This window comes from Pseudochaenichthys georgianus, chromosome 10 (genome assembly GCF_902827115.2).
Source record: "Pseudochaenichthys georgianus chromosome 10, fPseGeo1.2, whole genome shotgun sequence".
NCBI lineage: Eukaryota > Metazoa > Chordata > Actinopteri > Perciformes > Channichthyidae > Pseudochaenichthys > Pseudochaenichthys georgianus.
The window spans coordinates 45,705,306-45,728,188 of record NC_047512.1 but is presented as its reverse complement, the minus strand read 5'-3'; positions in this window follow the sequence as shown (position 1 = coordinate 45,728,188).

Genomic DNA, 22,883 nt, shown 5'->3' with positions numbered 1-22,883 from the left:
TAGTAGACTGGAGCGAGAAGTTGTTGATATGTATTTCCTTTGTAACACTAATGAAGACGAAGTATGCACTTACACATGCTCTGAGTCAGTTAGAAAAGACCTGCTGCACCCCCACACCCCTTCCCCCCACCTCACAGACCTGCTGCACCCCCACACCCCTTCCCCCCCACCCCACAGACCTGCTGCACCCCCAGACCCCTTCCCCGTACCTCACAGACCTGCTGCACCCCCACACCCCTTCCCCCCACCCCACAGACCTGCTGCACCCCCACACCCCTTCCCCACAGACCTGCTGCACCCCCACACCCCTTCCCCCCACCCCACAGACCTGCTGCACCACCACACCCCTTCCCCCTACCTCACAGACCTGCTGCACCCCCACACCCCTTCCCCGTACCTCACAGACCTGCTGCACCCCCACACCCCCTTCCCCCCACCCCACAGACCTGCTGCACCACCACACCCCTTCCCCCTACCTCACAGACCTGCCGCACCACCACACGCCTTCCCCCCACCTCACAGACCTGCTGCACCACCACACCCCTTCCCCACCTCACAGACCTGCTGCACCACCACACCCCTTCCCCCTACCTCACAGACCTGCTGCACCCCCACACCCCTTCCCCCTACCTCACAGACCTGCTGCCACCACCACCCCCTTCCCCCACCTCACAGACCTGCCTGCACCACCACACCCCTTCCCCCACCTCACAGACCTGCTGCACCCCCACACCCCTTCCCCGTACCTCACAGACCTGCTGCACCACCACACCCCTCCCCCTACCTCACAGACCTGCTGCACCACCACACCCCTTCCCCCTACCTCACAGACCTGCTGTACCACCACACCCCTCCCCCGTACATCACAGACCTGCTGCACCCCCACACCCCTCCCCCACCTCACAGACCTGCTTGCACCACCAACCCCTTCCCCCACCTCACAGACCTGCTGCACCCCCACACCCTTTCCCCCCACCTCACAGACCTGCTGCACCACCACACCCCTTCCCCCCCACTCACAGACCTGCTGCACCACCACACCCCTTCCCCCCTACCTCACAGACCTGCTGCACCACCACACCCCTTCCCCACCTCACAGACCTGCTGCACCACCACACCCCTTCCCCCTACCTCACAGACCTGCTGCACCACCACACCCCTTCCCCCTACCTCACAGACCTGCTGCACCACCACACCCCTTCCCCCCTACCTCACAGACCTGCTGCACCACCACACCCCTTCCCCCTACCTCACAGACCTGCTGCATTTAAATTGTTTGTGTATGTTCAATCTGAATTGACTTTAAAATAAAAACATCTATATTGATTCTGACTCTTCTACATCCAACTCACAAGTTCATCATTGCTTTGAGAACAAAGATTATTAATTTACCCTTTTAGAAGATATAGTCTTTTGTTCTGGGCATGTCATTTACGGTCCAATACATCAAGTCCAAACATGCTTGGGCCCATGAATATGTGTACTAAATACTATAAAGTATAGTTTAGTATGTGCATACCTTCCAGCAAGGAAAGCCTTCAGTACGTCTTTCAATTAAGAAATCTCCAGTTCTGATTTGAGATGCCTCTCGGTTTCACGTCACATTGACATGAACGCGTCCGTAGCTGCTAGAAGCTGCACGGGGATTTGATTGGTCTATCCACTGGGTGTTTGGAAACACATTATCTATCGCCAGACTAATGGATGCTCACGATTTCCCAATATCACCCAGAAATCCAGCTGCCTGTTAGCGTAAGGACTGACCGACTGATGTGGTCGTCCACAACTCTCAATTTAAGTATTGTTTTTTAGCACAAGACCGTTTTCCTCTGATATAAAATCCAAATCAGTCGAATATGAGGAAGAGCTTGTGAGTTTAAGTATCATCAAAGCTATGTTTGATTACGGCAACCCTCAGTGGTAGTATATAAAAACCCAAGGACACTGAAGCAAATGGGATGAAAGCAACACACAGTCTGCACCCATGTTCAATCGTCTCAACAGAATACCACATACAACCTAGTTCAAATACATTGAGAGAGAACTTGTATCAAGTGGGAAGGACTGGTCCTCCAGAATGCATCCAGTGCCAAGGTTGACGTTTCACATGTCATTGATCTACAAAATAAAAAGTTTAGGTCCTAAAACTGAGCCCTGCGGGACGCCACATTCTATGTTCATACACTCCGATGTACTACCAGCAAATTCTACATATTGTTGTCTGTTATCTAAATAACTTTTTAACCAATCTAGAACTACTCCTCTCACTCACTATCTATGTAATTTCGAAATTAATAGGTCATGGTTATGGTCTATGGTGCCAAGGTTAAAGCCGATATGTTCGCATCGGTTCTACGAACTGAGAATGTATCCAACAGAATAACAGGCTTTCTTTTCACAGGCATTGCAACTTTCACCCTGTCTAGAGGTCGAATACCAAATACTGATGTTTCCCAAATGGACTCTCCAGCTCGGCTTAAAGCTCAGGCCTTGGGCAGAATATGATTGAAGGCAACAACAGCTCAAACCCCTGCGTGCTGGATCCCAGTATGCGGGGAGGAAGGATGTGTGAGACAGCCATATTAAACCCCTGTTCAATGACTCCTTAGACTGTGACACAAGCAGCGGTTTGGAAAGGCCAACATGTCTCCTAGAGGCCTTGGATTGCTTATGTGTAGGTACTGTACATGTTCCTTAACTCCTTTTGATCAGCTCTTGTATTTAAAGAGGCTTAGCATATAGGGAGCTACAGGAAAGTCCTACAACATGAACAAATAAAGTCTGAAATAATGTCTGTGGGTAAGGTAGCTGAACATATTGTTACGTTTTGGTTTAATAAATCAGTAATCACCCCACTGGTGAATTTCTGAAACGTCTATGTATTAAAAAATCTCTGACTACTAAATGTCATCACGCAGAACATTGGTTCGTTTTAGCTTTTTTGATTTTGATATACTTTATTAATCCCCGTGGGGAAATTGTTTCTCTGCGTTTGACCCATCCTAGTGTTAGGAGCAGTGGGCAGCCATTTTGAACAGCGCCCGGGGAGCAGTGTAGGGAACGGTGCCTTGCTCAGGGACACCTCGGTAGCACTTGGTCTTGCCGGGACTTGAACTGGTGACCTTCCAATTGCCAAGCCAAGTCCCTATCGACTTCGCCACCACCGCCCCAAAGCTTAGCGTGGTGTCACGTAGCGTCCCTAATGTTTGTTTATAGCCTTAGTTTATTTCAAAACAGATGAGAAGATGATCCAGCTGTACAACATGGGCAAGTAACTTAAACAATCTTCCAAATTCCAATGGAAGAATCCCTTTGCTTTTTGCCGTCGGGAGCCCGTTCACCATCCTATGCGATATGAGAGACACAGAGCCAATGGGGTTATGGCATATTCCCAATGCCACCCGCTTTGATGCATTTAGCATGGTTTAAAGCATCAGAGGAATATGTGTGTCAGAGTGAGATAACACATTCAAGGTCTCTTCCACGGACCTTTGTGGTCTCCAGTCACACACTAACACATCAGAGGCACTCTTCACAGATGTCGTAGTGTGATTGCTCTGCATGCCTCTGAGCCTGGCAGCAGAACATTGGCATATCACAGAGTGCAGTCAGAGTTCAAGCAGGTTTGAACCAACCCTAAGCACCCCCAATAAATATGTGTGTTTTATTTTTATTTTTTATTATTATTATAATTTTTATTAAATTAAATTAGAAATATTATTGATTACATCAATGCATATGTGAAAAACACATTTTTGACCAAAAACATAAAGCCAACACAGGTGATATGAATTTACCTACCCATAGGCTAAATTACTTTGTGACACTTGAGTGACTTCCTGTTAGCTAGAGCGCCAAATGATTTGCTAACAGCAAAGTGAGAGATGGATCGTTTTTTAGTCCTTAAACGTCCACGTGTGGACACTCAATCAAAACCACCTGAAAGCGAGAGGGATTCTGCACGTAATAGGCAAGTAGCTTACGTCTGGGTCTCTGTGTTTCATTCAAGCCCTGCTCTGTGTGTGTGTGTGTGTGTGTGTGTGTGTGTGTGTGTGTGTGTGTGTGTGTGTGTGTGTGTGTGTGTGTGTGTGTGTGTGTGTGTGTGTGTGTGTGTGTGTGTGTGTGTGTGTGTGTGTGTGTGCGCGCGCACGTGCGTGGAACGAGCCTTCCCGGGGGAGCATGCCCCCGGACCCCCCTAGAGGAGTTGAGGACCCCCCCTAGAGGAGTTGAGGACCCCCCTAGAGGAGGTGAGGACCCTCCGAGAGAAGGTGAGGTCCGCTCCCCACTTGTAAAAATAGCACTTTACCCCTGCCTATATGCCGTGAGCTGAATATCGAGCCTTCATTGTAACAGTCGCGGGTGCACTGTGTGTGCGTGTGTGTGTGTGTGTGTGTGTGTGTGTGTGTGTGTGTGTGTGTGTGTGTGTGTGTGTGTGTGTGTGTGTGTGTGTGTGTGTGTGTGTGTGTGTGTGTGTGTGGGGAGTGTTGCAGTAGAACATTCAACTGTAGCGCTGGTGCATTAATGGGAAACCCTAAATGTTTGAGCACCCTCTATGAAACGTCAAGCTACCCCACAGCACCCCCTAGAGGAAATCTCTGGCGCCGCCACTGGTTTGAACCCCTGCCCCTTTTGCCCTCCCCACCACAAAGTCCCCCCTAACAGTGTGGTACTTCATGGACATGGAGGAAACACAGCAAACACAAAGGACAGAGGCTGGTATCTGCTGAGCAACATCACTGCGTCCCGAACCCAGCAGGTCTACCATGGGTTTTATTATTGGACATGAGAACACTGTACAGCCATGCACACGTTTCTGGAGGTCCTGTGCTTTTGGATGCATGTTTTTATTATTTGGAGAAACCACAATGGATTACGAGTTTTGGGTTGAACTCGAACACTAACCCGACAAATTATCAATCTTTTCTTATTGCCAAAACATCCGTAGCGATTGGTCCACTAACAAAGATTTGTATTACTAAGGTTTAGGTTAATTGCGTGCTAATTCATATTCAGTATGTATTCATACAAATGTTACAAAAGTATAATTTAGCTTTTTTAAATGAAAAAGGTTTTTTGTAGATTATATAACATGATAGACAAAGGCCGATTGTTTCATTGTGAGGCGATGTTTACACAGCAATAATAACAAGTAGTAACAGGCTACATTACACACTTTATGTGTATGCTTTAGTAGATATCTACAAGTAAACAGTAGATATCTTTCATGAAACCATATAGTGCTTCACATAATAAAATATACAAGGGCTGCAGCCTGATTATATGCTTTAGGAGCTGTATGTGTGTGTTGTGCAGTCAGTAGGTGTCTGTTGTGGAGTGCATAGGTGTATCCGTGCAAAATTACATCACTTTTAAAGCATCCTCAAAAACAGGATACCGAAATGGAATAATAAGAATAATACCACCAATAACAATAGGTTCCTCGCACTTCGTGCTAGGACGCTGTTGGGTCCTAGCGCTCCGTGCTCGGGCCCTAATAATAACAATAACAATGGGACCTGCAAATAAAGAAAAACATATTTAGCAATGCAGGACCAGAGTACCTAGACGTATTCACATTCTGCTTCGTATAGTCTCATCTTTCTTAATTTATACCATTTATTTAACTGAAAAATACAATTCTTTAGATCCTTTTGTTGAGAATTCCATAATTGTACACCAACCACCGAAATACACATTTGCTTAAGAGTAGTCCTTGCATAAGGATGCTACATTTCCTTCTATGGTCTTCCCCGTCTGATCCAAAAACAAACAACTGTTGTAAACATGCTGGTAACATTCTGCTTTGTGCATTACTGATAATGTCTGCAGCTCAGCTATCTCTTTGGGTTTCAAGAGTCCTGACTTAAAAACCAGTCTGTTGTTCTCTTGAGTCAGCTTTATGAATTATTCGTTCTGTAATATTGACAATGGCTTGATGTTGCTCATATACGTGTTGCCCCACACTTCTATACAATAAATGAACAATGGCAAAATGAGTGAACAGTACAACATCCTCAATGCCTTGTAATCTAGCAAATACTTTGCCTTGCTTAGAACAGAAGTATTCCTCGACACGTTGGTTTCAACATGTGCTATGTGTGATTTCCATGTCAGGTTTTCATCCAGCGTCACACCTAAGAATCGAAATTCAGAAACCCTTTCAATAAAAACTCCATCAACGGACAGTGAAATGTTTTCATCTTTTTCTCTATTAGCAAAAACCATAAACTTCGTTTTATTCAAATTTAGGGTTAACTTATTTTCATCAAACCATCTTTTAAGTTTGACCATTTCATGTCCAATACACTTTGCTAACATGTTTAAATCATCTCCTGAACAAAATAAATGTGTGTCGTCTGCAAACAACACAAATTGCAATAATGTTGGCGTTTCACATGTCATTGATGTACAAAATAAAAGGCCCTAAAACCGAGCCCTGCGGGACGCCACATTCTATGTTCATACACTCCGATGTACTACCAGCAAATTCTACATATTGTTGTCTGTTATCTAAATAACTTTTCAACCAATCTAGAACTACTCCTCTCACTCCGTATCTATGTCATTTAGAAATTAATAGGTAATGGTCTATGGTGTCAAATGCCTTTTTAAGTCAATAAATACACCTATTGTGTTTTTCTTTCTTCTGTTATTGTCATTAAAGCTAAAGCTGTAGATCGATTCTTCCTAAATCCATACTGACTCTCACTCAATAACTCGTTTTTTTCAATAAAATTATCAACTTTTTGGGCAAACAATTTCTCGAGGACCTTTGACAATTGTGAAAGCAAGGAAACTGGTCTGTAGTTGGTAAATTGGCTTTTGTCCCGTTTTAAAAAGTGGGATAACTTTAGCTATTTTCATGCTGTCTGAAATGAAAGATTAAAGATGTAGCTTAGCGGTTTAATTATGCAGTCAATAGTCGTTTTCACTGTTGTCATGTCGATCCCATCACCATCTGTCCAAGTCTTATTTTTTCATTTGTCTACAATGGATCTAATTTAAATTTCTGGTATCTCTCCCAGAAACATTGACTGCACACTTTACTTCCCCCAGTGACCCATTTTTGACTTTTTGCCCATCGTGTTGTTTTGAGTCTTTGTTAGATTAGGACATTTACAAAAAAGAGTTGAATTCATGAACCACTTCATTCATGTTTTTACAACCTTATTTTTGTCATTAAGTGACTGGGTACAGATTTATTTCCAATAACATTATTTAAGATGTTCCATGTGCCCTTGATATCATTTTTATTTTCTTTAACATATTATTATAATATTCTCAACTTATTTTTATATGCCTTGTATTGCTTTTCAACTGCCTTTGTCCTAAATTCTATGAAGTCTTTATCCATCCATCCATCCATCTTCTCCCGCTTATCCGTGGTCGGGTCGCGGGGGTAGCAGTTCCAGCAGAGAGCCCCAAACTTTCTTTTCCCTGGCGACATCAACCAGCTCTGACTGGGGGATCCCAAGGCGCTCCCAGGCCAGCGAAGAGATATAATCCCTCCACCTGGTCCTAGGTCTACCCCTTGGTCTCTTCCCAGCTGGACGTGCCTGGAACACCTCCCTAGGGAGGCGCCCAGGTGGCATCCTAACTAGGTGCCCGAACCACCTCAACTGGCTTCTTTCGACGCGAAGGAGGAGCGGCTCAACTCCGAGTCCCTCCCTGATGACCGAACTTCTCACCTTATCTCTAAGGGAGACACCAGCCACCCGGCGGAGGAAACCCATCTAGGCCGCTTGTATCCGCGATCTCGTTCTTTCGGTCATGACCCATCCTTCATGACCATAGGTGAGGGTAGGAACGAAAATGGCCCGGTAGACAGAGAGCTTTGCCTTCCGGCTCAGCTCCCTTTTCGTCACAACGGTGCGGTAAAGCGACTGCAATACCGCTCCCGCTGCTCCGATTCTCCGGCCCATCTCACGCTCCATTGATCCCTCACTCGAGAACAAGACCCCGAGATACTTGAACTCCTTCACTTGGGGTAAGGACTCATTCCCTACTTGGAGTGGACAGTCCATCGGTTTCCTGCTGAGAACCATGGCCTCAGATTTGGAGGTGCTGATCCTCATCCCAGCCGCTTCACACTCGGTTGCGAACCGATCCAGTGAGTGCTGAAGGTCGCAGACCGATGAAGCCATCAGAACCACATCATCTGCAAAAAGCAGTGGTGCAATCCTTAGTCCACCGAACTGCAGACCCCCCCCCCCACGACTACGCCTCGAAATCCGATCCATGTATATTACAAACAGGATTGGTGACAAAGCGCAGCCCTGGCGGAGGCCAACCCTCACCGGAAATGGGTCCGACTTACTGCCGAGGACCCGGACACAGCTCTCGCTTTGGGAGTACAGAGATTGGATGGCCCTGAGTAGAGACCCCCTCACCCCATACTCCCGCAGCACCTCCCACAGTAACTCCCTGGGAACCCGGTCATACGCCTTCTCCAAGTCTACAAAACACATGTAGACCGGATAAGCGTACTCCCAGGCCCCCTCCAGGATCCTTGCGAGAGTAAAAAGCTGATCCGTCGTTCCACGACCAGGACGGAATCCGCATTGTTCCTCCTCAATCTGAGGTTCGACAATCGGCCTGACCCTCCTTTCGAGTACCTTGGAGTAAACTTTCCCGGGGAGGCTGAGTAGTGTGATGCCTCTGTAATTGGCACACACCCTCTGATCCCCCTTTTTGAAAAGGGGGACCACCACCCCGGTCTGCCACTCCTTCGGTACCGTTTCCGACTTCCACGCAACGTTGATGAGACGTGTCAACCATGACAGTCCCTCAACACCCAGAGCCTTCAGCATTTCCGGGCGGATCTCATCCACCCCCGGGGCTTTGCCACTGTGGAGTTGTTTGACGACCTCAGTGACCTCCCCCCGGGAGATTGGCGTTGATCCCCCGTCATACTCCAGCTCTGCCTCTAACATAGAGGGCGGAGTTGTCGGGTTCAGGAGTTCCTCAAAGTGTTCCTTCCAACGTCCCAACACTCCATCAGTTGAGGTCAACAACGTCCCATCCTTACTGTACACAGCTTGGATGGTTCCCTGCTTCCCCCTCCTGAGGTGTCGGACAGTTTTCCAGAACAACTTTGGTGCCGCCCGAAAGTCCTTCTCCATGTCTTCTCCGAACTTCTCCCACACCCGCTGCTTTGCCTCGGCCACGGATGAGGCTGCTGCCCTTCGGGCCTGTCGGTACCTTGCAACTGCTTCGGGAGTCCCCCGGGATAACAAATCCCTGAAGGCCTCCTTCTTCAGTCGGACGGCTTCCCTGACCACCGGTGTCCACCAGGAGGTTCGAGGGTTACCGCCCCTTGAGGCACCTAAGACCTTGAGACCACAGCTCCCCACCGCGGCTTCGGCAATAGAGGCTTTGAACACCGACCACTCTGGTTCAATGTCCCCAACCTCCACAGGAATGCCCGAAAAGCTCCGCCGGAGGTGTGAGTTGAAGGCCTCCTGAACTTGGGCCTCCTCCAGACGTTCCCAGTTCACCCGAACTACACGTTTGGGCTCACCAGGTCTATCCAGAGGCTTCCCCCGCCACTCGACCCAACTCACCACCAGATGGTGATCAGTTGACAACTCCGCCCCTCTCTTTACCCGAGTGTCCAAAACATACGGCCTCAGGTCCGATGATACGATAACGAAATCGATCATGGACCTTCTGCCTAGGGTGCTCTGGTACCACGTACACTTATGAGCATCCTTATGTTCGAACATGGTGTTTGTTATGGCCAATCCATGACTAGCACAGAAGTCCAGTAACAAACCACCACTCCGGTTCAGATCAGGGGGGCCGTTCCTCCCAATCACGCCCCTCCAAGTGTCTCCATCATTGCCCACATGTGCGTTGAAGTCTCCCAGCAAGACTAAGGAGTCCCCTTCAGGAGCCCCATACAGGACTCTTTCCAGGGTCTCCAAGAAGGCCGAATACTCTGAACTGCTGTTGGGTGCATAAGCACACACAACAGTCAGAGTTTTCCCCCCCATAACCCGCAGGCGTAGGGAGGCGACCCTCTCGTCCACTGGGGTAAACTCCAACAACGAAGCACCTAACCGGGGACTTGTGAGTATCCCCACACCCGCCCGGCGCCTCACACCTTGAGAAACTCCGGAGAAGAATAGAGTCCAACCCCTATCCAGAAGTAAGGTTCCAGAGCCGACGCTGTGCGTAGAGGTGAGCCCAACCAGATCCAACTGGTACCGCTCCACCTCCCGCACAAGCTCCGGCTCCTTCCCCCCCAGAGAGGTGACGTTCCACGTCCCCAAAGCCAGCTTCTGCCGCCCGGGTCTGGTCCGTCGAGACCCTCCGCTTTCACTGCCACCCGTCTGGCAGCGCACCCGACCCCATCGATGTTTCCCGTAGGGGGTGGGCCCGCGGGACGGAGAAGCGGAGGTGTTGCCCACGTTGCCTTTTCGGGCTGGGCCCGGCTGGGCCCGGCTGGGCCCGGCTGGGCCCGGCCGGGCTCCGTGGCAAGCCCGGCCACCAGACGCTCGCCGACGAGTCCTCCTTCTGGGCCTGGCTCCAGAAGGGGACCCCGGGCTTCCTCCGGGCCGGGTATCCTCACTTCTTGTTTTGTTGAAGTCTTTATGAAGGTTATTTTTCTTCCTGCAAGCATTTTGTAAGCCCTTGGTTATCCAAGGCCTTTGATGATAAGTACCTTTATATGTAAAGAGTACAGTGGACAATGTTTGTCATATGTAGGTGTTTAGGAAGGACTCATATGCAGCCTTTACATCTTCTACATAAACCCCTCTCCACTCTTCCTTTAAGAGGTCACTCCTAAATGTGTCTTTTGCTTCAGCAGTCCTTACCCGGACATATCTACTGCGAGTCTCTTCCTTCTTTTTCTTTAATCATATGCTACAAATACAGGTAAATGGTCGCTTATGTCATGTATTATCAGCCCACTCTGAGCACTGTGTTCCATGACCTTTGTAAAGATATGGTGGATCAATGTTGCACAAGTTGATGTTATTCTACTGGGCTGGTGATTAGGGGATACAGCCCCCTGCTGTACAAAGCATCCAGGAAATCAGAAGTTGTTTTGTGTTTAGATTCATTTAGAAGATCGATGTTAAAATCCCCACAAATAATAAATGTTTTATTTTCATTTAGGCCGTCCATTAATACTCCTAAACTATCTTTAAAAAGCTCTACACTTGATCTCTAGCACCCTTTGCCTCACGTTGTAGTTTTGGAAGCGGACTATTATTGATCGGGGACGGATGCTGTGCCCAGTGAGATGCCCCGTTGCCGGTGCGCTCTCTCAATGGGAATGTCGCCGCTCACATCCAGTTTCTCGCGTATCAAGTTTTCCACAAAGTCCATCATACTATTTCCCTCACATTCTTCGGGCACTGAATAAATCCTCAGGTTGTTCCGTCGATCAACTTCCTCACATTTATTTTCCAGTTGCTTCTGCATGCGTAAACTGTGAAGGAGTACTTTTGTCATACCGATTTCATGTCTTCATTGTCTGCGATTCTTAATTCTGCTGCATCCGCTCTTATCTTCAGCTCTCCGAAGCCTTCTCTCAAGTCCTTTCGTTCCTCCTTCAATGCTCCCAAATTCCAGCAGTTTCTATGAGGAATTCTCTGATTTCTTTTAATACTTCAGAGTGGCCTTCCCCTCCCCCCTCAGGTTGTTTTGCCTCAGGCGGATTCAATGTTTCTTTCTGGCTGTTGACATTTCCCTTTCCTTTTTCTTTACCTTCTGCAAGAAAAAGCATTTGCGCAGTTACCACGCCCTTTAGTTACACTCTCAGTTCCACGATTCCCTCAAAATAACTTGTTTGCTGCGTGTTTTCACCTCCGCACCATCTTATCCAGTTAAACTATTAAACTGCTAGCAGCCTGCCTTTTCATTATTACCATACAATACATAGATTTAAGAATACACCAAACAAATAATACAACTGACCTAAAAGAGCAGACAGATTTTACAACCCTGACCTCCTCGGGCAGGTCTTCACGACCGATGCCTCTGAGGGTCTCGGGGCGCAGGACGGGCATCGGGTTCATACAAGGTCACACAGATATCTTAACATACCAGCAATACAATTTAAAATGTATTGTTAAAGCAATATCATCTTATTTTCTTCTTACACCTACAGCGCACCCCCTGAACAGTGGGCGTCTTGTTTACATGTTCCTCTGCACACTCAGAGGCAGGACATACAAACACTTTTGCTATTTATTTTCATAGTTCATAGTTTGTTAAATGTTAAGAAGCCCTCGGACGCTGTTTCTTGCAAGATGCTGTTAATACATTATTATGATTATCTGAAATGTGGAAATGCAAATCAATAATGAAACGTAACCCCAGCCCCATTGTTATACAAAGGGTTAGGCAACATCCCAGGGTTGATTTGATTGTGTGCGTCAGGTCCGACCTAAACTGCATTCAGGTTTCTTGAATTCCTTAATAGTGTGGTCTCGGAAACTTCAAAGAAAGTCCTCAAATGTGTAACTTCAATGTTGATTAGCATGCATAGTTAATGTTGAGCTTCCTGAATGAAGAAATGACTCTGGGCCATATACATCGAGGTGTCCTGAAACAATCCACCAAGCGAGGGACTTTCTGCTGGTAGCCGAGCACAAGCTGAATATGAGAGTTGGGGAAGACTCCTCTTCTGGTAGAGGAATTCTCTTCTGGTTAATTAACTTTGAGTTGAATAGATTAGTGGTTTGGTTGGTTTTGATGGCAGCAACAGCAGAAAAAGCCTATCTCACACAAGTAATGTTGCAAAAGGCAGCATTATGCCCTCAGTTCTCTGACCAATGAGATCTGTTCGAGCAGTGTTTGTTTACAATTGAATAATAATAGTAACAATACATTTGATTTATATAGGTGTACTTTAAAAACAACGTCATCTCAAGGTGCTTCACAAAGCTAAAACGAGAAAATAATACAAAAAAAAAAAAAAAAAAATCTCCCCGCGACCCCCCTGCAGTACCCCCGCGACCCACCAGGGGTCGTGCCCCACAGTTTGAAAACCACTGCTGTAAGGCATGGGGATTGTAAGGGTTTGGGCAGGCTAAGGAAAGTTATCTATCCTCATCAAGTTAAGCACCTAAGTCATGTTACTCTTCAAACTCTAGGTAACTTCACCTACTTGCGTTCAATGTCATGTATCACTCTTTCTGTTTCAATGGATTTCAATCGCAGATAAACCCACTTATTCAAGCGTTAGAAATACCTGCTGGGAGTTATTTTCCGTGAATAGGAGATAGCTTTTAACTTTTCACTGCACACTGCCTTGGAGTGCCAGATGCAGGAACTGCCTCGGTGATATAGAACATCAGCTGGAAGCCCACGTCTTCAGGCTTTTCATTCATGGTGTCCATATTATTTGCGCCTCGCTGTCAAACCTCTCCGCCTCATGACAGAGTGCTATTGATTTCAGAAAAACAACCTCGATACGGTAACACTTTAAAGAAGCCGAAGTTAGACGGTAGAAATAGTCGGGAGTTTCTTTTCCAATTGAATCGGTAAGTATCTGATGTAAATTGATAAAGCGTACTGTTTGCTTCTGGGTGCAATACAAGATTCTCTGTGTGACTAAATGAGTTTCCTCTCGAGAGACGGAGAGGGAATTCATACTGGGCTGTCTGCACGTTAACAAATACATTCCTCCGTATTGCAAACTATTTCATCACTGAGAAAAACTGATTTGTTTTTCAGTTGTTCTGGAATAACAAAAAAGAGGGACTTTAAGAAAAACAACGTTATTCGTATAGAAACTCTCTAACAACAAGACATTTTAAAATAGCCATATTTACATATTACAGGACTGTTTCTCAAGTCTCATTTGTAAAAGATCCAACATATACATCATTTCCTAAACAAGAAAAGAGAATATGGGGAGGGTAAAGATGACTTGGTGCTTTATGCTGGGGTATGACTATCAGTCATGCAAATGTGTTTATGATGAAATGGATTACAGCACAAGATGGTGTATCACCTTAATCTAGCCACATCATGTTGGCCTTAAAGTGCACCAGATTGGGGCAAACGTTTGTCATTTTTCCTGTACTTTTTCGAATTGCAACACAGACTATTTCAAAAACAGTAATATTGCATGTCAGTGTTTTTGAATGCACTCACACTCGATATGAAAAATACGAATATTGCCATAAATGCAGACCCGGCGTCGCGGGGCGAAGACGCCCGCAGCCTTGAGAGCGAGGCGCGGCGAGGTGGCGCAGTTCCTCTCCACGGGCTGCGGAAGCGAAATGCTTGATGGGAAACGACTTGCTGGTATCTCGAGCTGAGCGCTCATTGGTGGGTTTTACCCCGTGACCCTGTACATACTCACAGGCTGCTGTGTGTATCTGGTGTATTAATACACACTGTTCAGGCTGCTGTGTGTATCTAGTGTATTAATACACACTGTTCAGGCTGCTGTGTGTATCTAGTGTATTAATACACACTGTACATACTGCTCTCAGGCTGATATCTAGTGTATTCATACCCCACTGTTTATTCATCATTCAATTCATTCTATATGTTATTCTGTAGATTGTGTACATTACTTTCCACTTCACTGCTTGTTGCACCTGGTCAGAAGCTAAACTGCATTTCGTTGTCTCAGTACCTGTAATCTGTGCAATATCAATAAAGTGTAATCTAATCTTGAGCAGGAACAAATGTATTTACTTAGTACATATCTGACATTAACGATTAAACACGTGTGTGCATTCTTTATAAATGCAAACCGAGTCAAGCCGACTCCGGAGGTGGCGGTATGCACCTTCAAGCTGTTGCAATCCGCCAAAAAACCGAGAGAAGAAGAAGAAGACGAAGCCGACTCCCAGTTGTCCGACTTCAGGCGAGCTTTTTGAGACCTCCCCCGCCTGCGATCGGCTACTCTCGTCTACTTTCGAGGCGAGCCGCAACGCGTCTCAAACAAGCCTAGCATTACGGCTTCCACAGATTGGATGTGTTGTCAAAGCACTTCAGATATTCATTGCTATCGGGATGCTAAGAGTATTCCATGGAATATAACAAAGTGTATCTTGAGCCGGTTTCTGAAACTTACCGACCCCACCTTTAACCTAAAGCCGATTTGATTAAAACTGTTGTGATGAAAACAGAGCAATGTCACATCATTTTCCCCGTCTTACATTTCAGCATTCATAACAGAAAATGATCATTTAACTGTCCTCAAGGGTGGATGTAACACAAATAAAGAATGGAGGTGATGAAAATGCATTTGATCTGAGAAATAGTGATACATTGACAATTTATTTGATAAACTTGATTGTCTAACAGACATTTATCGTTTACAGCAGGGGTGGTGAACAGTGGCGGTTCTACGGGGTGGCAGCTGCCACCTCAGAAAAATGCCTTGCCACCCCAGCTTTGTTTTGAAAGAAAAGTTGTGGCTCATCGGACATTTATGAGAGAAAATCTCTAATGTCCGAGTGCAAATGAATGCAGCACAAGACGCGAGCCTTGTAACCCCTCCCCCCTGGCACGAGCTTGGAAATATGATTGGCGACAATTTCCTTTGAACGGGGGACAGCGCAAAACGAGAAGCATTTCGGATCCAAGTAGACGGAAGGAATGAGGTATTTGCGGTCAGGGTATGGCTGGGGTCGGCTACAGCCATACCAAGAAATGGCTTAGCCCCACCATGAACAATGATGTTAAAGTAAGCAAAATAAAGTCCGCCAACTCGCGGAGTAAATTGCACAGACAGCAGTTAGTCAGACTGATTTCAGCAGCCACTTGTCTGGAAATACCGAAGACTAGAAACGGTTTTGAAAAAACACGTAGTGATCGTCTTTTCCATAGAACATCTTTGATAATGTCTTCTGGCCAATCAGAATCAAGATAACGGTGTGGTGTTGTTGCAGGAAGTCCTGACGGAGAAGACTTTTGCTGTAGTACATCTCTATATACATCGAGAATCCCCCCAGACCCCCTGCAGGGGTTGGGCTTTCAGCATGTCAACTCTTTCACCTGTGCGGAAGTTGCAGGATTGGCTCCAGGTCGCCCTTTTTATTTACTACAAGACAAATGTGCCTTTTTGTTTCATACAGTTCAATTTGGATTGAGACAGGGAAATAATCTAAACCTCACGCGTGGCGTTTCACTGTCAAGGGGGGCGATTAATAGCGTGTATGTAATTACATTGCAAATACTGGCTTGACTACCATAGATTACCCAACACAAACACTCTGGAGCCGCTACTGATTATGTTTATTGTTGTTATTTGTAGGGCTTTGTCCTAATATTTATTTTTAAACTATGTTGAAAGATTAGTTTAATATCATTTTTTTATTTTTGCTATGAAATTCTGAATGAAATTCTGAATGAAAGGCTGAATGAAATTCTGAATGAAAGGCTGAATGAAAGGCTGCGCGCAAGACTGGTTTCTCGCTGGGTTGAGTCGTGTGGGGTCTTGAGTGAGATGCGGCACAGCAGCCTGTCACTTTACTCTTGCTAGGTTAGTTTGGTTAATGAGATAATAGTTCATTTCTATATTTAAACATGCTATTTCAGAAAACTTGTGATACAAAAAACAATTGTCTTATTGTAAGTAATTAACTGGAGAAATGTCTTGCTGATATCTTTAAGTTAAAAAAATTACCCTATTCACCTGGGGTGTTTCGAGAACTGACACAGACGGACCCCGACTGTTGCGTCGTCTCTGCGTCTTGGCCATGTGTCGCACTGGAACACACCGCAAAGACTTCAGCCTACGGCCAAGAAGCACGCACGCACTGCGCATGCGTGAGTGGCAATAACTCTCCTTACCAGCAGGCGGCGGTAGTGTGTATTCGTCATTCAAAAGAGGCAACAACCGGAAGACAGACTGCGTGATAACCGAGAGAAGAAGAACAGACTGCGTGATACAAACAAACAACAACTAGCGTTCCATTTTCCCTCTACAGCGAGAAGCTCACGGGGCTTTCCCGAACCTGTGTCGCGAGCTGGAGTTAAATGAAATCTCACATGTGCCTTCTTAATAGTTTGTTTGGGTCTCTCACTTCCGTTTCACTTCTCATGCACTGATTCGCTAGGTGAACAGCCAATCAGAGTGATTTATTTTGCAGACTGCCTTTGGCCGACCCTTTTCGGCACGGCTGAAAAGACACGACGCTGCAGGACACACCAATCTGAGTAGGGCGTGTCGACGCTCATCGTCGGCCAAAATCGGCTTGGTGTGTCCGGGCCTTTAAATAACAATCCAGGGCGGTGGTGGCGAAGTCCATAGGGAGTTGGATTGGCAACTGAAAGGTCACCAGTTAAATTCCCGGCAAGATCAAGTGCTACCGAGGTGTCCCTGAGCAAGACACCGTTCCCTGCATTGCTCCCCGTACATAATGGCTGTCCACTGCTCCAAACACTAGGATAGGTCAAATGCAGAGAAAGCTGTACTATGTAATAAGAATAAAGTTGAATCTTCAAGAATGAAACTTCTTATGACGGATTAAGAACCAGGGATGCAAACTCATCAGGTATGAAAAAGGTGACAAGGACCCGAGCCCCCCGACCCCACGGAATATCGGCTTTAAAATGAGGAATAACAGATGATGTTAGCAGTCAGAACAACTAAAGCAGCAGGTAGTAATAACAGAAAGGCCAAAGAGTCACATCTAATAGAAATATATAAAAGCATTTATTTTAATTGTGTAGCAGTCAGTTTATAATTTTGGCTGTTGAGCATTTTGAAAATCTATTGTCATGCCAGAGGCAAGGCTGAGTCTTTCTATCTTTTATAGCTACTGGTGTAACTAAGTTCATAAACTCAACAAGTACTTTACGTGGGTACAATTTTGAGATCCTTTACTTTATTTAAGTAACGGTGACGGTTTGCAAAGTAACGTAGCGATCACTTCGGTTAGATAAGTCAAGTAGACCATGCTACACTATACAAATACTCTCTTACAAAAGCCCTGCATTTAAACATGTTAATGTTACTTTAGTAAAAGTATGCTAGTATAATCAGGAAAGTGTTGTTAAAGTATTTAAAGTAGACACAAGTTATACTATTATATTATATCATTTGATTTATTGTTATTACCGATGCACGAGTTGACTTAACTGTTGTAGTTGGAGCTCATTTTGAACAATGAGCTAACTAATGATTACTTTCATAATGGTTTAATGTGCTGACTATTTTCTACATTAATAGATCAAGGTCTGGTTTGTTCAAAGTCTCAAAATAGTAGGACATGCTGTCATAATTACCCAGAGTCCGAAGTGACACCTTTACAATGTTAAAGCTGTTATGTAAATGTAGTGATGTAAAAACTAAACTACTCAAGATAGTGTAGTGGAAAAGAGAATGTTTTTAAAAAATGTTTACTAAAACAAAATCTCTTGCTTTGGACTGACAGTAATGATTCAAGAAATAGTAGATCAATAAATACACACATCAATCTGTGTGCATTTGTTGTGGATGGAACACAACAAATGGTGCTCTCACCTGTGATGCCTCCTCCAAACATTATAACCAGACTGTATCATTCAAACCAGGGGCGGACTGGCCATTGGGAATACCGGGAGTTTCCCCGATGGGCCGGTGCTGTGTGTGGGCCGGAGGGCCAAAAAAAAAAAAGTTTCTAAAAAAATTGTTCCGGCCACTCCCTTTTTTTTTCACAGCCCAGTGGGGTGTGGCCAGGGTTGGGTTGTAACGGAATACATGTAACGGTGTTACGTAATCAGAATAAAAAAATCAAGTAACTGTATTCAGCTCGTGTTACATTTGAAAAACGAGTAATCTGATTACAGTTACTTTCGTAAACCTGAAGTGAATACATTTTGGATTACTTATTGGAATTATTGGTGGAAAGATTTCCTCACAACATGTAATATTCATTACTAAAGGTACAGCCTTGTCTGGTGCGTTGCTCAAGGGCACCACGGCAGGGCAGGAGGTGAACTGGGACCTCTCCAAGTAGAAGTCCACACTCCAAATAGGTCTGGTCGGGGACTTGAACCGGCGACCCTACGGCTCACAGTCCAAGCCCCTACTGACTGCCATAGATTTCTCTAATGTTGCTCTCAAAATGGACCAGATTGATGCATTTAACTTCAACATTTAAAAAAAAAAAAATCTTCCCGGGGGAGCATGCCCCCGGACCCCCCTAGAGGAGGTGAGGTCCATCACCTGCCCAGACCCCCTGTTAAATTGTCTCACCCACATTGAGGATGCTTCGTACGTCGCCCATGTTTTATTCCATGTGTCAAGTCAGGCACATTGGGTCCAAATGTTATTGCATCAATGATCTGTTAACATTAAATTCACTAAATATATGCCATAACTATTTTGCTCTAGGCAACTCAAGGGCTCAATGTGATTACTATATGAATAATGGTCCAAAATAACATTAAAGGCATAGGGTTTTTTGTTAAGTAACATACTTTCGTCGCCGGCCGGCCGATACATGCCGCCCATTAAGTGGGCCTGTCTGTCAATTAATTCCCCGGGCCACTTTTCCCCCCCAGTCCGCCCCTGATTCAAACTATAAGTACCAGTTCTAGCTACTTGACTTTAGACAAAGAATTCAAAAGACAAAATCAACACAATGTATTGAAAGACCAATCTTTATTTTACGGTGCCTCTCCGTTTGTTTGTATTATTAAACCCTTTCAATCTAAAAAACTGAGCAACTCAACAGTTAACTTTATATTTCTTATTGTCCAAAGCATCTATTACACTATTTTTCCCCTCTCATATTCACAGGATGGATGATTAGGGACTTTGGGGGAGACCTCAGCTTTATGAACGTCCTGTCTGTTGGTTTGGCTGGAGAGGGCTGAGGGTCTTTCCCTGCGAGGAGGATGGAGGAGGACCAGGCCTGAGGGAGGAGGACCAGGCCTGAGAGAGGAGGACCAGGCCTGAGGGAGGAGGACCAGGCCTGAGGGAGGAGGACCAGGCCTGATGGAGGAGGACCAGGCCTGAGAGAGGAGGACCAGGGCTGCAGTCGAATAGTCCAAAGATCAGCTCCTAAATTCTAACCCTATCTCCTATTCCTTGACCTCTGAGTGAAACGTCACGGGGTTAAGGGATAGTGGATAGGAGAATTCAAAAGGACTTAGGAGAAGAGATTGCGGTGCTTTAGAGAATCCGAATGCACTTTCACTATCCGACGTGTTTATGATGCGCCAGCGGACGTCCTGAATGTGCGTCTGCTGCTGTGGGGAAACCATGGAAACTACAGTTTTCTATACAGCGGACTACAACATGGATGTTTAATAAGAACGAGGGACTACTGTGAACTCCTCTAGAGACTCTGCTCCGTGCTCTGATGCTGCTGCTTTGCTTTATGAACGTGGACAACAGAGAAACATATTCTTCAGGACCAAAGTTGGAATTGAAATAAAAAAGGAAAGTGAAACTTATGCTCGTCGCCCTCTCCCTCCGGTCCACATGAATAGCCTACTAATGATCCCAAAGATTGTATGAACTATGAAAAGATCTTAAAATAAATACAGATGTATTTATTATAAACGTTAGTCCTTAACATCTATCACTGTGTATATCACCATTCAAACATCTTTTAAAAGTTGAACAAACCCCACACAGCTCAGTAAAGACTGTGAGATGTTGACTTTATTTGATCATTTCAGTGAAAACTAACGTTCATATTTCTCTCTTTGATTATAATACTGATGAACGTTCAGAACAAAGCACTTTGGCAACTTACCACCTATGTTTTAAAATGCTTAATAAGCACCGTAACTTTCATGATATCATTTCTCGGTCATAATCGGTTGTTTCCGTGAACGGCCGACTGTTGAGTGACGGCAAATGCTGCGGCTGCAAGCCATTGTGGGGCAGCATGTTCGCTTAGGGAGGTCCAGTGGTTCCTAAGCTAAAGGAGGTTATAAAGGAAGTTTGAAACCTCCTTCCCTATCATTCTCATCATTCTAGAGAATTCGAACGGCACTTATCATGGCTGCCACTGAGGGACTTCTGGGTCTCTTTCACTCCTTTCGGAAGGTTCCTAAGCTAAATGGACTATTCGACTTCAGCCCAGGCCTGAGAGAGGAGGACCAGGCCTGATGGAGGAGGACCAGGCCTGAGGGAGGAAGACCAGGCCTGAGGGAGGAGGACCTGCACCAGCTGCACCTACAGAACTTAGCTCATGCTGGGCATAGCTGTTACCACCTGCACAGGCCTAGCCTGTCACTTTATTTGACAACATGTGTTTACTTAATCAATTAACAGATTAACATTTAGTGTAACCTATGTATATTATTTCGTTTTTATTTAAAAAAAAATGGTAATGGTTCATGCTTAAAAGTTCATAACTTTTAGTTCACATTTCAATACATTGTATTTGCACTCCTTTTGTCCGTTATTCTTACTGAAAATGTTAGATTACACATTCACATCTGACTGAAGATTGGTACAAGGCACAAGGGATGTGAAGCTCATAAAGTGAGGCAAATGCATTTGATCAGCTGACTTTTTGTTGCCAAACTTTATACTGGACCCCTAGAGAAAGAGAAAACGGTGAAGCAGTCCCGTCTCTCAGACGTGTCCTTTCCTAACAGAAATATCAAAAAACATATTATTGCAGAGCAAGTGTGTTATTTAAGAAAGAGGTGTGTTTGTTTGTTCAGGGGCTATAAATATAATGATTTTTTTTTTTTTGTATGTGTGTTTTTTAAATCCAACAGTGTACTACAAAGATAATCAGATAATGAATAAACTGTTCTAAATGCATCAACATTGAAATAAATGTATTATTAAAATAATATCTAACTGTTATCAAAGCTTAGTGCCACTGTAGAAGCGTGCTCTGTCCGGTTGTCTCACTGAAAGACAAAGGGTCGTAGTTCTCACTATGTTCAATCATTTTGCCTTAAATACATTGAAATGTGAAAGTTGAACAAAAAAGTGATGTTGCTTGGTAAAATGTAAATGTAACCTTTTGCTAAGAAAGTACTCTCAACATCACTGATGTGCAGGTGGTCTAGTATTCATGGGGGAAGACCTGGCTGACATACATGGAAATGTTTCAGAGTTGAAGATTGAATCACGATATATGCCTTTGACATCATTCACATCACTCTCCTGAAATATCTGCACTGCTTGTTTGAAGCCATCCACTGTTCGGGCAGGAAAGCTCTGGCTCACATTCTCAAGCTGGTCTCTTTGTACCTCACAATACCTGCAGAAATACTTGGAAGTGCTTAAATTCTGTGTGTAGCCACCAATGCAGTGTGAACCCAAATTGTCACCTACAATAGATATTACTGTAGCTCGAACAACATGACCAGAGGTGGTGACAAGTCCATGTCCCTCAAGCTGTCTCAGGTCTGACAACATTTTAAAGAACACTTTTTCCTGACCAAAGTATTTAAAGTCTGTCTCTTTGCACAATAGTACTGATTGCATGTGTTAATGCTAGAACGATGAAATGGCTCAAAGTCAGCAAGTGTAAAGTAGACTCCCAAATCTTATGTTTCTTTCTGGATGACCCAAGTGGGTTGACAACCTCAAATGCATCCTGATATAAGATCAGTTTTAAGATTGTGTCACCAAACAGCTCTTTGGACTTGAAGACGCCATCTGAACCTGGACGAGTTTGAGAATCAACACGTTCTTTCAACACAATAGGATCTTTCAGGATTGCCGTTATCGTGTTTGACACAGGTACGTATTGGGCATGACAGTCTCTTCTATCAACTGGGCGAACATAGCCAACGTTTTTTTTTAAATACTGCCTTCTGGTGTATTCAGTGGAAAGGGGCTACGCCTGGCATGCAAATCTAAATCCTGAATACTGTCAACAACTGACTCGATCTCAATTTCTGACATGTTAGTACTCGGTCAAAGTGTCTCTTTAACCCTGTCTTTTGTGTGCTGATGACAACTGCCATTTAGACTATTGATCTCCTCAACAATG